Source organism: Vulpes lagopus, chromosome 24 (genome assembly GCF_018345385.1).
Source record: "Vulpes lagopus strain Blue_001 chromosome 24, ASM1834538v1, whole genome shotgun sequence".
NCBI classification, from domain to species: domain Eukaryota; kingdom Metazoa; phylum Chordata; class Mammalia; order Carnivora; family Canidae; genus Vulpes; species Vulpes lagopus.
The window spans coordinates 43,563,497-43,580,866 of NC_054847.1; positions in this window are offsets into that span (position 1 = coordinate 43,563,497).

Genomic DNA, 17,370 nt, shown 5'->3' on the forward strand with positions numbered 1-17,370 from the left:
GAACTCACTCTACCCAGGATTCTTTGCCTGACCCGATATTATGGTAATTTCACAGATGATAGATAGACAAATAATCTATCCAGACTGACCAGCCAGGTATGGTAAGAGTTTCCACTTACAGATGAGTTAGCCATATGTGACCTCTCTGTATGCAATCTAATTACTGATCTAGAGTTGAAAATTAAAGTTGTTAACTTCTGATATCAAGTGCAATGGACTAGAGCCAGGTATATTTTTGAATATAAATATGTGCACCAATTTAGTGGTTTTTTTTTTTCTTTTCAGAAATTCCAAAATGAGTAGGAGGAAGAACAATTTGGCGTGCCCGCCAAGTTCTATTCTGGGGTAATTAAAATCTGCCTACTTAAAATTCTTTTTGTAAATTTCAGTAGCTATAGGCTTCTTCCTCACTTCCTGTTCTCGAGGCCCATAGAGTGGTGCTTTTGTTAGTTCACGGTGACACTCTCTGTTGCAAATGCAGAGGTAGCCATGTGTAAATTCAAATATGAGTCACATAAGCCACTAATATCAACATATATACAGAAATATGTGCAGTTAATGTCCATGTTTGGCTTTGATTCCAAAACCTTAAAAAGTATACTTCTAATGTTATTATATTTGGATCTCATAAGGATAACTTGATAGAGCCAAGTAAATTCACACTAAATTAATATACATGATTTATTGAGAGTGCATCTCATTATCTAGATAAATAGCAACTTGTCATAGAAAGGGCAATCTTGTGCTTTTTTTTTTCTTCTCAAATGATTCCAATGTGGCCTTAGAATGTTTATTCAGAATAAGAGGCTTATGTCCCTTCTCTTTCTAAGGACTTTCAAATACTTTGCACACAATAGTGATTGACTCTGACAATGTCCCTAATAAGACTTAAGTGGATGAGAGCGGTGGGTAAAATGAATAGAGAGAGAGAGAAAGAGAGATAGAAACTATCACGTGGTCCATAAATGAAGAGGAAAGAAAAACATGCCACCAGATGGCCAGTGGGGCAACAGCCGTTTGCAGCCATTAGAAGCAAAAGCATTCACTATAATTTCTGATATTGTATTTCTGTCTAAATATGGCGATAAAGCCTCTTTTGACTGGCTTTAGCTTTTGTGATGCAGCAAGAAAATTTGTTTGGCAGAAGGAGAACCCGCAGAAGAAACAGAAGGCAAGATCCCACAGGGACAACACGGGTCTGCCAACACAGAAATCAAACAAAGGCAATAGATTTAGATGGCTGATTTGGAAATACTGCAGAGGACAATCTTGCATTATAAAATGGAAATTCACAAAACCTTCAAGATAGAAGCTGACTTTGCCACCACTGGTTCAACTTACTCCACCTTGTATCAACAGGCTTATTTTAGTCAACACTAACCCTCAGAGGTGGCTCTCAAGAAAACAGCCTATTGCTCTTCTGAGCTCTTTTGCAAAATTAAGCTTTTCAGACATCTGACCAAAGCTATTTTTTAGCAGCTATGACGTTTAAAAAAATCTAAGTACACTTCATGTCAAAATAGAGTATTCTAATCTAGACGTAGATGAACATAAGACCAAAAGGGAAGCAAGTTTAAAAATCAAAAGACACAAAATTAAAATCACATTAAAAATTATAAAAGACTAGAAAATATCTTAAACATCTCATTTTGTTCGTATCTGCAGAGTTTTGCATTTTAGAGGGATTAATATTTTTATAAGAAATGACACCACCTAATTCTAACAAACACAAAATTTTTAAAACATAAAAAGGTTGAATAGAGGACTTCTGGTTGAGAAATATGCAGCTTTTTATTTGAAAATGCTCAGTAATGTCTTGGTTGATTGAAATTGCTAATCAAGGTAAAAGATGTATGATTCAAGCAATTACAGAGCAAATATAGTTTCTTATTTTCAAGACACACAGTGGATGCTTAAACAGGATTTTAATAAATGTTTTTGCAATACTTCACACCTTAGATGTTTTCAACTATTTATTATCTCTCTTTTCTTCCTTTTTCCCCCCTTTCTCTCCCTTTATCTCTACTACATGACTAGCTAGCTAATCCTGAAACAGTAGGTCCAAACTTCCACTACTCTGGCACATACTAGAAACCAAGAAGTCTTTGGGACACCTGGATTGCTCAGTCAGTTAAGCATCTAACTGTTGGTTTCAGCTCTGGTCATAATCTCAGGGTCATGGGATTGAGCCCCATGTTGGGCTTTGCATTCAGCGGGGACTCTGCTTGAGGATTCTCTCTCCCCCTCTCCTTCTGACCCTCCCCACTGCACTCTCTCTCTCTCTAAATAAATAAATAAATAAGTCTTAAAAAAAAAAAAAAAACTAACCAGTAAGTCTTTGGTACATAAATAAATAAACAGTGAATGACCGATGGTTGATAAATGGATAGATAAGTAAACAGAGGAATAAACAGGCAAATGAATGAGTGCTGTCATAGGTCAGGTATTATGGGGTACAGACTGAGATGAGGTTTTGTGTGTAGGAAACTGACTGGTGTGTGCTCAGTCATTAAGGAGTGAGGGAAGATGAAGGAGTTAAGCCATGATGTAGTTTCAATAGAGGTTTTCCTGTAGGTCCCAAAAGAAGCCCTTGAACTGGGACAGTGTGTCCGAGCTGCCCCACATTGAGGCACAGGGCATGGGCCTTTACATCCCATACCAACCAAGAGAGAAGGGGGCATAACTTTGGACAAGACAGGTCCTTCAGTGGAGGGTAAGTCCCAGAGAAGGACCCAGCTGAGAGGCACCATTAGCCAATGCCTCTAGAAGCTGAAGAATGAACACCTTGACCCTGAAGGGGGAACAGGATGGTGTCCAACAGGACCCACAACTGTACCTACCAGTGAATCTCTACCAGAGACAAAAGGAACTAATGAAAACACTAGAGTTAGCAGCATGTCCAATTTTCCAGGAGCAACTAAATGCTGGCTTTGGAATGGGGCAGCTTCCATGTTTTACCAGCAAGGACAGTACAACTTGGGCTTTGGACTGAAAGACTCAGGTTTTAATCCCAATCCTCTAATTTACCATCGATGGGATCTTGGAAGGTTATGAAAACTCTCTTAGACACAGCTTCCATGATATATAAATAAGATAACTTAGGGAGGTTTTTGAAAACTAAACAGGACAAGTTATATAAAATACCTAGAACATGCTTACATGGAGCAGAAGCCATAAAAATATTAGTTCCTCTGCTTAAACTACTATAAATTCCACTGCTTAGTGGGCATGGAGCCACTGATTGACTATCATCACAGATAACGGCCTCCTAGTTAATTGAGGTTTTATTACATAATTGAGAATTTATTGTATTCTTATATCCAAGGATAGGATGGATAGGATAGGATAGGATAGGATAGGATAGGATAGGATAGGATAGGATAGGATAGACAGATGGATAGATATTACATCAAGCAGATACAAGAATACAATCTCTGTTTTAAAATGTTACTAGAAAAATGTATGTTATTTAGTTACACTTCACTCCACAAAGGATTTGGGGTGGCCTTCAGGAAAGCCATACCATAATATATAAACATACATATACATTCCTGCAAGCACACATACATATATAGGGACCAGACAACATATAAATTGGTATGGGAAACAGAAAAAGTAAGACTGTAGCAGATCACAAAGTCTTTCAGCAGAGCCATAAATCACATATATAATTTTACAGAATGCCAAACTGAGGCATAGAGAAATTAGATGACTTACCCCAGATCCAGTAACAAAGGGATTCACAATTCTTTAAAATTATCTTAAATTATCATAAGGGTAAGGGGAATTTACTGTCCCATTGAATTAGTGTGTGGCTGAAAGGCTGGAAAGTAGTTTTAGGCATAGGTGGAGCCAAGGCTTCACACCACATCATCAGGATCTAGTATTTCTCCATCTTCTACTTCCTTTTCCCCCATTTTGGCTATATTAGTAGGATCTGTACTCACAGTGACAAAAGGGCTACCAGTGGCTCAAATGTCATAATCGCCACTACTCGCCACTTTTATTCTATTAAAAGAATAATATAAAAGCCAGCGCCTCTTGTTTTTCTAGAAGTACTAAAATTAGCTTTAATCGAGTCACATCCCCACCCTTGACCCAAATATTGTAATAAGGTGTATGAGATATTCTGATTGGCCAGGCCCCTTCTCGCATGGGAAAATAGAATCAGCTCCACTCCAGCCACATAAACTAAGGGTAGAATTGGTCGATGGATACTCAATTAGATACAATTCGCATGTGAAATGGTTATGATTTCCAGAAGTAGGAGGAACAGGTAGGTATACAAAACTGTTAAGTGTTCACTTTATAAAGTTTCATTTATACACGTTTTCATTTTCATTACCACTAATTTCAATCCTGGAATCATATATGTAAATCTAAAATACAATGAAAGATTTAGTTTTAAGTGTTCACTTTATAAAGAGTATTAAGTGCTAGAGCTGGATCCCTAGCTCAGATTTATCTGACTTCAGATGTTTTTTTTTCAATTGCTTACTAACATTCTTATTTTTTTTATTTTTTATTTTTATAAATTTATTTTTTATTGGTGTTCAATTTGCCAACATATAGAATAACACCCAGCGCTCATCCCGTCAAGTGCGCACCTCAGTGCCTGTCACCCAGTCACCCCTACCCCCCGCCCACCTCCCCTTGACTTCCTATCTTATAATCAGGTCTCATAACAGCCCTATAGCAAATTCAATAGCAGTTTCAATAGTCAAGCTTTTCAGCAGTATCCTGAAAAATTCAGATAGTATAAAATGGAACTCAGTCAAAGCAACTGTATGATTACACATGGATGGAACTTTTGGAAATCATTTGGAGCCTAAGTGATGGATGTCTTAAATGTATGTCCTCTAAAAAAAAAAAAAAAATCCTTAAAAGTGGTTGGTTACTCTACATCATGAAACAAGGATCACAATCCAACTCTGCACACCTAAGATCAAATGAATGCAAAACGAATATTATTATCACTCTCCACCTGACTTTGATAAAAAGCCTGGCAATTTAAGATCACATCTTTGCCAACAGCCCAGGTGAAGCATCTATATGCTGGTAACTGAGGACAGATCCACACACTGTGATAAACAATAAAAGAGTAAGATAAACATTCATGGATGACCTCTGAGGAATCTCATTGAGCTTCTCACTGGCATGGATGGACAAGGAAATACCTACAGGCAAAACCAGGATTTTTCTTAAGAAACAATTCTAGGTCCATTCTGCTTCTTGAGTGAACAATCGATAAGCCCTCAAAATTTGGAAGATGGCCAGATGATTTTAGTCTGGAAAGGAAATTGCACCTTGTAACCCCACATAATTGTGAGAGCAATGATGAAAGCACAAATTAAAATCAGATTATTAGTTTTCTTCCCTACATCATTGGTTGCCATCCATGATTTGAAGACATGACTCTTCAGTGTTTCTAGATTCTAAAGATTATACATGACCACAAAGCAAGCAGCCTTACTGCAAATTATTTAAACCACACACATACAATGTTTTTAGTAATAAATCAAGCTATGTGTAACTTCAATTTTTAAACTGTTCTTTATAATATATAATCATACTTGTAAACTATACCTGTTATAGTTTTAAGTAATCAAAGAGCAGTACAAATCCACCAGTGGCTTTGAAACTTGTGTGACTTCACTATAACCCCTGTGTTCAGATGAACACTCAGAAACTACTGCAGGCTAAAAATGAGAGGTTTTTAGTGCCAGAGGCTCCTCTGATTTGAACCGTAGGTTTAGTTCACTCCAGGATGAAGCCATGCCTCTCCAAACAGGTAACAGTCTGATATTTTACAACCAATGTTGCTAATGAAAGACAAGCTCACCCAGTACTTTCCAAGGTAATCAGCACAATTAAAGGGAGATAAGAGTTGGAGGGAGGGGAGAGTAGAAGGTTAAATTACACAGATCCATATACAGGTTAGACCTTGGACCAATCACTTTATTATAACTACACCATTTCCAGAGACACCTCTGGAAGGTGAGTTTGTCTTAATACAAAAAACCTTCCCAACACCTGGTACAAAAAAATCCATCATTTGCTATTTGTGAGCAGATTAATTCTGCCCAGATATGAGCCTACATGAATTATACCTAAAGTTCTCATTACAAATCTTTTTCACAGAGAGTAACACTTCAACATATATAACTTGGAAAAAAAATGAAAGTACGTGGAGTTATTTGGTATGCAAAGCCAACCCTAACTTGCTGTCATGAAGAGGTGATTTGTGGGTGACGCTTCTCCTGGCACTCCAATTCTCCTAATCACTACAAATTCTAAAAGAGCCTAAAATGACTTAAGTCTAGATTCTCAGCCCAACACTATTATGATCTATTCATCAACCAGTTACTGCAATTATTACATGTGGGAAATATTAGCTCTAAATGGTCTCCATGTTTCTGTGTTATCTAAGTGATAATTCTACGGCTAATTCCTTTCCTTTTCAGGTGGTATTTGGGTGGCACAAAATTCAAATGCAGAAATAAATAATGTCACAATTAGGACACGTTTTCATTTTCATTACCACTAATTTCAATCCTGGAATCATATATGTAAATCTAAAATACAATGAAAGATTTAGTTTTAAAGTCACCAAAATAGAATGAAAGTTAGTAAAAATAAACCTGGAAAATGCCGAACATTTTTGCTTCAATGTCTAGGCTATCAGAAATGTTTTTTGCTTTGTAAAAGTGTCTATTTAATAACATTCAAATAAAGAGAGATAATTTACCCTGGACTACAATAAAATTCTGAAAATACCTTTGGAATCGAGTATCACCTCAAATAGGTTACTGAAGATTAACGTTACCACTGAGAATTCTAAAATAAATTACTGGAAAAGATCAAATTAGGGTAAATGTCTTTTATCCTTAAGATAGTCTAGGTAACCACATAATTTTTTTCCTGTTTTAAAATGCAACACTAATTAAAGCTTAAGAGAGTTCCCTGGCTTCCAAAATTGATCCTTCAAAGAATGCCATAAAGGTTTAATATTACTCGCAATAGAGAGAGCAACTGATGGCATTATTTTGTGTATTAGTTCCTTTACCAAATAAGTCAAATATAAATGTTATATGTTTGCAAGTTCAATATATCCCTGGGCTTGCTGACATTAGAATGTCTTCTTGGTACGTGGTGATCAATTATTGCTTGTATCAAACAGCCAAAGTAAACAGTGTCCAATTGTTTGCTCAATTTAGAAGCATCTAACTCATAAACAGAGGGATTATATTTCAAAAGAATGATTATAAATTCCTAATTCCAAGGACAATGGTGCATGATTTCTCCATGGAAAGTGCAGGATACAACAGTGGTCACAAGGGTGGATGAAGGACCCAGACTTGTTGGATTCGAATCCCACCATGGCTACTGATAAGCCTTTAAGACCTCTATGAGGTTATTAAGCTCTCTTGGCCTCAGTTTTCTCATTGTCACGTGGGATAATAGCAGAATCTGCTCCACAGAGTTGCGAGGACTAAGTCAATTAATATACATAATGTCCTTAGTACAGCACCTTGTGATCAATAGATATACATGCTCTTTTAAATACAAAACATATTTCTTTTCTACTTTAATGCATCTGACTCAAAAACTCAGAATAGAAACTATTGCACATATGAAATCACTGACTTTATTTTAAATGTATACATTACCCTCCCTGCCTAATAGTTGGCAGGAACCAAGCAAGAATGAGTCAACTTTGAACCTCCTCTGAGGCTGTTTGCAGGTGCCCGTAACCAGGATCATACCTAATTATGTCCTATGTAAGATTCAGTCTTGTTCTCCATTTTAGTAACTGTGCCTCTATCTTTACTCCCCCAAAACTGAATTTGTGCCTTCATTTAGGTCCAGAACATTCCTAACCCTGCAGGCCTCACACAATGTGAACCTTATTGCTAATCAGTCCTAGTTCAGCTTTAAGTTATTTTGATACTCCCTGCTTATTTCTCCTAGCATCAATTCATGGGTTCAACCACCAAATATTTATTTAGCATTTATTATGTTAAAGGGACTGGTTTAGACTCAGTGGTGTGAAAAGGAAGAAGCCAATGCATGGAATCAAGTCTCTTCCTGGAGGGATTTGCCCTCCTAATTAGATAGCAACCAGGCACTAACCCCAGATGCTCCCAATCTGACTGGCTATCCAGAACACAATCCTTGCTTGCTTACGTGATCTGTCTTAATCTGTCAAACTAACTTGTTGCAATTCCTCCAAGAAGTCAAAGTTCCCTTCGATGCCCTCGAAGACAGGCCTGCCGACACCAAATCACTCCAAACCTCTGAATGTATCCACTGTTCCTCCACTGCTACAAAGCACTGGGTACTGCTCGTAACGGCACCTTCACCCACCTGCATTCCCCTGAATCCCAAGCCCAATGAACCATCTTGATTCAAAGGCTATCATTATCACCTAGGATCATGGGTACCCACAAAGATGAGTCTGATGAAATTGATGACCTCTGCCCTGAGCCCAACTCTTTAGAAACACAGGGATTCTTAGGAAGGGGTCCAGATAGAATGAAACACAGTAGCTTTGCCACAGTCACTCCAGGGAAGGAGCCTTTCCTTTTGGGAGCTCCTGTTGCCCAAGGCATATATAATTCAGCAAAGAAACACTGTCCATCACAGAGAGTGAGCATGTGAGAGGCAGTGTAGCATGAGGGAAAGCAGGTTTATGTGGACACATCCCAATGTGCACAGACTTGTAATTGATGTGATTCATATTAAAACTCACTTAATCCTCACAACACCTTGAATTATATAGATCAAGCCACATTTTTATTGAAGAAAGAGACTCAGAGACATAAGCAGTTTGGTCAGGGCCACATAGATCCTGAGTAGCACAGCTGGGACTCTCTTTCCTCAATGTAAGACCACCTCCTGGGAAGAGTACAATCTCCAGAGGGCAATGTTTTATTGCAAAGATGAGCCAGTGATTAACTCCAGGGGCTGAACGAAGCCAAAGGGAGTTCGGATAGCTGCATTATAAAAATAACTTAGAGTTTCTGGGTAACAGAGACATACCAGAGTCATTATCAGGTTTTGCCTGAGCCTGCCAATAAGCATGACCCAGACTGGTCCTATCTGATCAGTAAGATGAGAAATAAGAGGAGCTGGTTAACAACCAGGTTCAGTTGTGCTCCTCCAATAATGCATACAAGTCTTAGAACTGTTTCCCCTACATCCCCTGAGCAGCACTGGCCCCCAATTCATATTTCAAACATTGTACCTCTACAACTTTATTTGTGCATTGATCAATTTAACAACCAGCAGGCATTTTAAGCCATGATGGAGGCTCTTGGGCTTTAGAGATGAGATAAACAAGATTACAACATCCCCAAAATGTTGATGTTCTAGTGATGAAAACAAGCAACTGAATAGCTAAGCGAGGTATCATTTGAGAGGTGTCACAGAAAAGGCATGAGCTATTTCTGTGGAATCAGAGAAGAGTTGGTTTGGGGAAGGCTACAATAAAAGGTAACATCCAAGCTCTATGCTGAGGAAGAGTTGAGGCATGTGATCATTAATTTGGGTCTTCTGATAGCATTTACAATCTCAGGGATCCAAGATAAATCCCAAGCAGGGTGGAAGTTTTCTTCAGGAACATTTTTCTTTTTTTTTTTTTTTAAGGAACATTTTAACATACTTCTTATCTTGAATTGAATGGAGCTGCAAGTACTCAATCCATTTTTATCCCAAACTCTACAGCACACTCACCAAACTCTAACTCCGGCTAAGGTAGCACTTGGAATATCAGCCTCAACAGCCCACACAAATTTAATCTAGGATCCAGCTTGACACACTACTCCTTAACTCCAGAGCATATTTATTTCCATAGAATTTCCAACTTAAAAAAAAAAAGAAAGGAAGAAAGGGGAAAAAAATAGTTCAGGACACTTTTATGTAACATACTCAAATAAAAATTGTCTTTTATCTTGGTTTAAAACTTTAAAACAGACGGCAAATATTTCCTGGCTAAAAGATAAATATTTCAAGTGTTAGAACAACAAATGCAAAAGCTTTAACATTAAAACCTATCTGATTGATGCTGAGAACTTAAGAGGTTCTTGACATGGCAGCTGTAGGGTCTGTACTATCTGTAGGGCCTGGAGGTACCAGCCAGACCTCAGAGTTCTAAAGACTGAAAGATAACACTTTCAAATCACCATGGAGCCTTCCTGGAAGGCAAGGTAAATTCTCCCATGAAGAGAATATATGCAGATTTAGCTGGTTTCCGAATGGAAAGATGAGCTACAGAGCTTTATACCATTGGAGGTTATATTTGCCCACTGGGAAGACCAGTTAAAGGAGAATTACAGGAGTTTAAGCTTGAAAAAAAGAAAAAAAAAAAAAGGAAAGCAATGAATCAACACCCTTAGATTTTGAGCAGTGCTTTTAGGCTAAATGTTACAGTACATTATTTTTCCCCCTGAGGAAAAGAAATATTTTAAATTATATCATTACTGTGATTCATAAATAAGAATAAGGCACTGGGCTATTTTAATCTGACACTGACACTACCAGCAACTACTATTTCCCACTGCAGCAGAAGGGTGCTACTATAAGAGGTAAGAAAAGCTGGCATGAATTGTGTCAATTTATTTGTATTTTGATTGTCTTTTTTTTTTTAGATTTATTTATTTATTTTAGAGAAACAGAGCACAAGGTGGAGAGGGCAGACAGAGAAGGAGAGTTAAGGAGACTCAATGCTGAGCACAGAGTCCAACACAGGGCTCAATCTCACGACTCTGAGATCATGACCTGAGCAAAACCAAGAGTTGGGTGCTCAACCGACTGTGCCACCCAGGCGCCCCTGATTCAGTCTGTTTTAAAAAGGAATTAATAAGAAAAAAATAAATCTAGTCATTAAGGATCCTGATGTTCTACATAATGTTCTATGTAACTAAAGACAACAATATTAACGCTATTTGATGTATATGCTATATGGTGTATCATGGTCTCATTATCAGATTAAAAGCACCCTAGGGTCAGCATGGTCTTGATTTTATTGTTGTTGTTGGGTCTGTCTGCTTGCTTGTTGTTTCTCTTCTTACTTGACTGAGTTGGTAAGGGAACAAATAAAAAAGGGAAATGATTATGGTCTTGACAAAGTTCAAAGTTAGTACCTTCAGGGTCTGACTTGACATTGGGGACAAAGGTTCTAATTAAGCCAGAGATTTCCAAGTAAAGCCAAATTCAGTTCAGTTCTTCAAGTTTTAAGGACTGCTTTTGTCCCTTTGCTTAGCATCCTAGTTGCCTGATTGTCAAGTGGGTAACCAATTTTTATAGACATTGAAGATGCTGACGTAAAGCCAAAATGAACTCTTATCATCAAATCTATTCCACACGGATCAGGTAGTTTGGCTTTCAAGATTTGTGCAAAGTTAACACTACAGTATTTTTGAGTATCCTCTGTCACTACTCTGTTCAGAATCCAGAAACTTCCATATCTGGATCTCTCAATGTGCCTTTGTGGATTCTCTTTATCAATTCTCCAAAGAACTAAATGCTATCAGCTATCAATGGGTGATTCGTCATCCATAATATAAATTGATCAATGTATGAATCTTTTTCAATAATTGGAAAATTCAAAATACAGTTCATCACTTTTCTCAGCATGGGGGATACTATTTCAAGGAAGCGGGGTGATAATGCAGGCCTGCCCATACTCACTCCTGTCAGAGTAGAATAGAATGAGAAGAGAGGAGAGTGTTCAAAGTCAGATTAGAAGAGTTTTCTCTTATGGCAATGATGACTGCTACATTGCTGATGTTGCTACATTAGAAGTAGATTATCCAGATGTGTCACCAAAAAAGCACTATCTTTGCCCAAACAGGCCCCTGCTTTAGTACTAGCCCTGGGTTTCAAGTAGTTCCTTCTTTCTGCTCCCTTCCCTTTTAACTCCACATGAGGAAAGAAATTGCAAGGACTGGATACCTACCTGAAAAAGCAGGAGGGAGAAATGTAAGGAGATAATAAACAAACCAACAAATATCTCAGTAACAATCACACCTATATCATCTCTAAAACAATGCCCAAACCCATGACCACCAAAATTACCCTTCCACTCATTCATTCAACAAGAATGAACCAAGTTCTTCCTGTGGACTCAGCATGGCTGAGGTTCCTGCTCTCAGAGACTTCACTGTCTAATGACAGCGAGACAAGTCAGTAAGAAACAGAATATAAAAGTGCTGTGATGGGAAATATATGGGGAGTTCTGAGAGCCCTGGAAGGGACAGTGAAGCCCAGACATAGTGACATCTAAATAGAGTGACATCTAAAACACCCCTGGACAAAGAACCCACCACCACAAAAAGGAGGAAAGGAAGAAATAAGAGAGAAGGAAAGGAAATGAATAAACAAGGATTTCAGGCTTGAAAAATAGCCTGTGCACAACAAGTTCAGAAGTAAAGAAAAAAGAAAACCAAGAAATAGCCTTTAGCCAGGTAAAACAGTTTGGGCTTCCTATTGAGAGCAATGGGAGCTCTTAAGCAAGAAGAGCATCCTAGTCATGTGTGGAGAATGCCTTGGCAGAGGCAAAAGTAGAATCAAGGAGTCCAGCATGGAGGCAGTGACAGCTGTCCCAGAGAGGGATGATGGGGCATAAACTAAAAGAGTGACAGTGCAGATGGCAGAGAGGGGAGGGATTCAAGAGATACAGCAGAGTAAAGTGACCAAACCAGGATCCTGCAAGTTTCCACAAAGAGGTGAGGGGTTCAGATTAATCCACCCACTTAAGAAATATTTACTGAGTTGGCGTGCCTGGGTGGTTCAGTCTGTTAAGTGTCCAACTCTTGATTTCACCTCAGGTCATAAGCTCAGAGTCATGAGATAGATCCCTGCATGGGGCTCCACACCAAGCGTGGAACCTGCTTAAGATTCTCGCTGTCTCTTCCTCTGCCCCTCCCCCACTCTGCTCACGTGTGTGCACATGCTCGCTCTCTCTCTCTCTCTCTCTCTCTCTCAAAAATTTACTGAGCACCCACTCTATGCCAAGCACTGGTCCATGTGCCAAGAATACAAGGGTAACCAGAGTCACACTTCTAACATAAAAGTGTTAATAGAGTCACAGAGTCACATACTAAATCTATGACCATAAATAAATGTACCATTAAAATTCATATCAAGGGGCACCTAGATGGCTTAGTCGATTGAGCATCTGCCCTCAGCTCGGGTTGTGTGGTCCTGGGGTCCTGGGATTGAGCTCCGCATTGGGCTCCCTGATTAGTAGTAAGTCTGCTTCTCCCTCTCCCTGCCCCCCATGTTTTCTCTTCCTATCTCTCTCTCTCCCTCTCAAATAAATAAAATCTTTAAAAAATAAAAATAAAAAATAAAACTCATGTCAAGAGCTATAAAGGAAAACTAAAGAATATGGTAAGAGATTATAACAAGGGGCCAGTTTAGATTAGAGATTTGGCTGAAGGGGTAACTGTTAAGCTGAGTCCTGAAGAATTGGGCCAAGTGACAAGAAGAAGAATGCCCGAGGCAGAAGAAATAATGTGGAGAGAAGCAACAGCACTGAGACTTATTCAAGAGGAGAATCACTCTACCTGGTGATAGACTGGATGTGGAAGCAAGGGAGAAGAAAGCCTAAGGGATGACTCCCAGCTTTCAGCTATGAACAGCAATCGGATGGTGATGAGCCCTCTCCACACATACTCCTTCTTCATAACAAATGCCAATCACCAGGCACTGCTTCCTCTTGAGGCCATTCTCTGCCCTATGATGCAGCCCCTTGTCTTCATAAGGTTGGCCAAACTAAGAGTCAGGGAAACATGGGTACAAGATCTTTTCATCCTCCTGTGGGGAGCTCAGCCCTGTCCTGTCAGCTTTCCTCCTAAGTTTGACCATGTTACCTTCCTTAAGTCTCTACACATACAAGGACCAAGGCCTTCAACCCAGCTCTAGACACTTCCAAGCCCTATTTGGGAAGGGTCTGACTAACTGGTAACAGCCAATAAGGTATTAGTCTTCCAGGATAAATAATTTACACTTTACTGGAATAGTCTATGCCTTAACCTACTAATTTTCACACATTTTAAACAGTAGAATCCTTTTATCAAACATACAAACTTATTCTTACAAAGACGCCCAACCTAGAGAACAGATGAAAAGGGAGGTAGAACCTGCAGTGAAACGTCCTGAGCCTCATCCACTCTGCTCTTTACCCCCCCCCAATACCCCCAAATCCCCCAAAGTTACCCGTTTGGAACTTTGAGGTTTTGCCTCCATTCAAAATTAAGTTTGAGAGTTTGTGCAAAACAGAGTTTCCCAAATCCTAACACGAAAGTTAGAAAGAAATAGAAGTAAACCAATGATTTCTACAACCCTTTCTCATTAAGAAAATATTTTAAATTAATATTTTATTAATTTTTATTAATATTTTAAATATGCATTGTATTTTTATGTGCTAAAAGACAAAGTAGAATATCAATCCGGGTCTTGGCAAAAGGTAGATGGGATTCAGACAGGTAATCTGAGGGAAGTTTAATAAATGTGTACAAAGGTGTGAGAGACCACAAGAGATAACAGGGAATCCCATTAGAACAGGCATGAGTGCCATCCCCAGGTGGTAAGGATAGGGCCCTGCAGGAGCAGCATCCTTAGTTGGGGAGCAGCCAGCATAGGGAGCCGCTCAGGATAAAAATACCCCGATCTCACTCAGATTCCCTTCTGCCCTTCTGTGTCCAGAAGCCAGGAGACAAGGAACCCTGAGACAGACCCTCAGAGAGGAATGAGGAAGAGTAGAAGGAAGATCTAGAACAACAAACAGGAAAAACGCAGCACAGACAGTCCACCTGATTTGTAGGCAAGTGGATATTTCAGTGCAATTTTCATCCTTGGATTACAGTAAAATATAACATCACTTAGCATGTGACATAATATAAGATGGCGATTTATATGGTGTTTAGTTCAGGAAAATGATGTAAGCCCCTAAGTGTTCCAAATAATATCTTTGACATCACAGAACAATGATTCGGGTTTTTAAATATTTCTCCCTGGGGTGTCTAGGAAAATTTTGTTTGACCTTTAGTGAAAGACTGTCTCAGGCAGACAATTGATTGTATCTGCCCTGAAAGGCGAGGAGCCTCAAGACTGTTTTGTGGCCCAATGGCTACAAAGAAGCTTCATCTTCAGGTTTTTTCCTTCAAGTGATGTGGTTAAAAATGCAGGTGACAGCAACATCGCCAAACACCTCCAAAAAATCCCCCCTCCAAACTTTGAGGGCCTGAGGACTTAAGCTGCTTTGTGAATGGTGCCAGCATGCACGCACACGTGCCACATGCACACACACACGTGCCACTGCCATGCTGACCAGGCACGTGGTAGACGCAAGTAACATACAACTGATTTTTTTTCTTTCCCAACGTTCCTTTGGATTTGCTAAGTGGGGTGATCCTCCCCAGCCCAGGCTCAAAAACTCTGGGGGGCCAGGACTCTTGCTGTTCCCTCGGCCAGGAGCCAGCCCCCCACCCCCACCGGTCCTTCGGAGGCAGAGAGCTGGCATATGCTCCTGCACTGTCCCCCTGCTCATCTCCTCCCCACTTGCAGGGTTGAGACTGGGAGTGGGGGGAACGTGGAGGGAATGGCCAGGAGGGCCTCTCCGGCTGAGAAGTGCTGCAGCAGGAAACAGACACCGAGCCCTCTGCCCCCCATAGCCTCGTTGGGCCCACTCGTCCTCCCTTGGGAGCTTCCTGAGCTTCTCAAGATAATCCCAGCCAGAGCCCTGTGACCAAGGCCCTTCTGTCTGGCACCTGGTCTGCTTTGTCAACAGGCTCTGGCTGCTGGGGGCCCCAACCCACGGCACTCTTGCTTAGGGCCAGAGGGGCATCTGCAGGCAGCTCTTCTCCCACACACCCATGGGAGTCTTTGGGGAACCCTTCCCATGGGAGGTGGTTATCCTCCCACCTCTCTCTCTCTCTTGTTCCCTCCTCTCATTTTCTGCCCTCCTCTCTCTCTCTCTCTCTCTCTCTCTCTCACACACACACACACACACACACACACACACACACCCCACTGTGTTGCTTTTGCTTTCTCACATGCAAGTCCAGCACCAGACCCCAAAGTCCCAGCCCCAGGAAGCTGGGCTTCTCCAGCTTACAAGAGGAGGCAGGACTGTCCCAGGATGGTCATGGAGCTCTCCAAAGAGATCTAGTTGGGAACCCCAGTCCCCACCGTCTCCGCCCATCCCACCAGCTCTCACTGAGGCTGAAATTCCCACGTGGAACTTGGCACTCCATTTTCCAATCTCACATCTTTTTTCTTTTTTGAAGATTTTATTTATTCATTTGTGAGAGACACAGAGAGAGAGAGGCAGAGACACAGGCAGAGGGAGAAGTAGGCTCCCCGTGGGGATCCTGATGCGGGACTAGATCCCAGGACTCTGTGATCAAAACCTGAGCAGAAGGCAGATGCTCAACCACTGAGCCCCTCAGGTGCCCCTCAAACCTCACATCTATTCTATCTTGGTGCCATGACCCAAACTTAAAGATGCATTCACACATACGTCTGTGTTCCATTTTACACTCTATACTTATACAGCTTTAGGGTTTAAGTAGTTCAACTGTGGAACTCCTCAAATGACAAAAAATCACTGTCCAGTGGAGGCTTTTGTAAAGTAAATAGGAGCAAAACAGAAACCTGCCTGCCTATTTATCCACGATTTCCTACCAAAGGAATTTAAAGAAGGCTGCAAATAATGCAATAACACGTTTTTCATGGGTGAAATTAGGAGAAAGTAAGCAGGAAGTGATTTCATATAATCCTCTGAGTTTGGGTTGCATTATATTTAATGACTTGAACAGAAATAATTAAATGGTGATTATTCTGTACCATTGGTTCTTTTGAATATAGTAAGGATCACATGGAGGCCATTAAGATTAAGATTCCAGGGGATCTTTCCAAACATCTAGATCTCAATAAGGTGATTCTGTTGCATGAGTTCAAAGAACACATTTGAGAACGTCTGCTGTCTCTCTGGCGAAGGACAAAAATAGAATTGTAGGTACCTGTGGGCATGACATGTGAACACCTATGTGCCTCCATACACCTAAAAGAAGCCCTCGTACCTGCCTCAATCACTATCCTGACTACTCACTCAAGAAAATTATTTAAAGCTTAAGTCACAAGAATCATTTTAAAAATCTACAGTTTAATTTGAAATATGATATTTATTTCTTTACTGGTCTTTCATTATGGGTGAAGCCTCTTTTTTGAGTATGGTTCTTCCGAAGATGTTCTAAAAGACCATTCTTTCCTGAACCATATCCCTAGTGGATTCTCTGCAATTCCCAGTTCTGGCTTCTCTAAAGTCAAGTCTTAATCTAAATACAAAATTAATGTAAAATC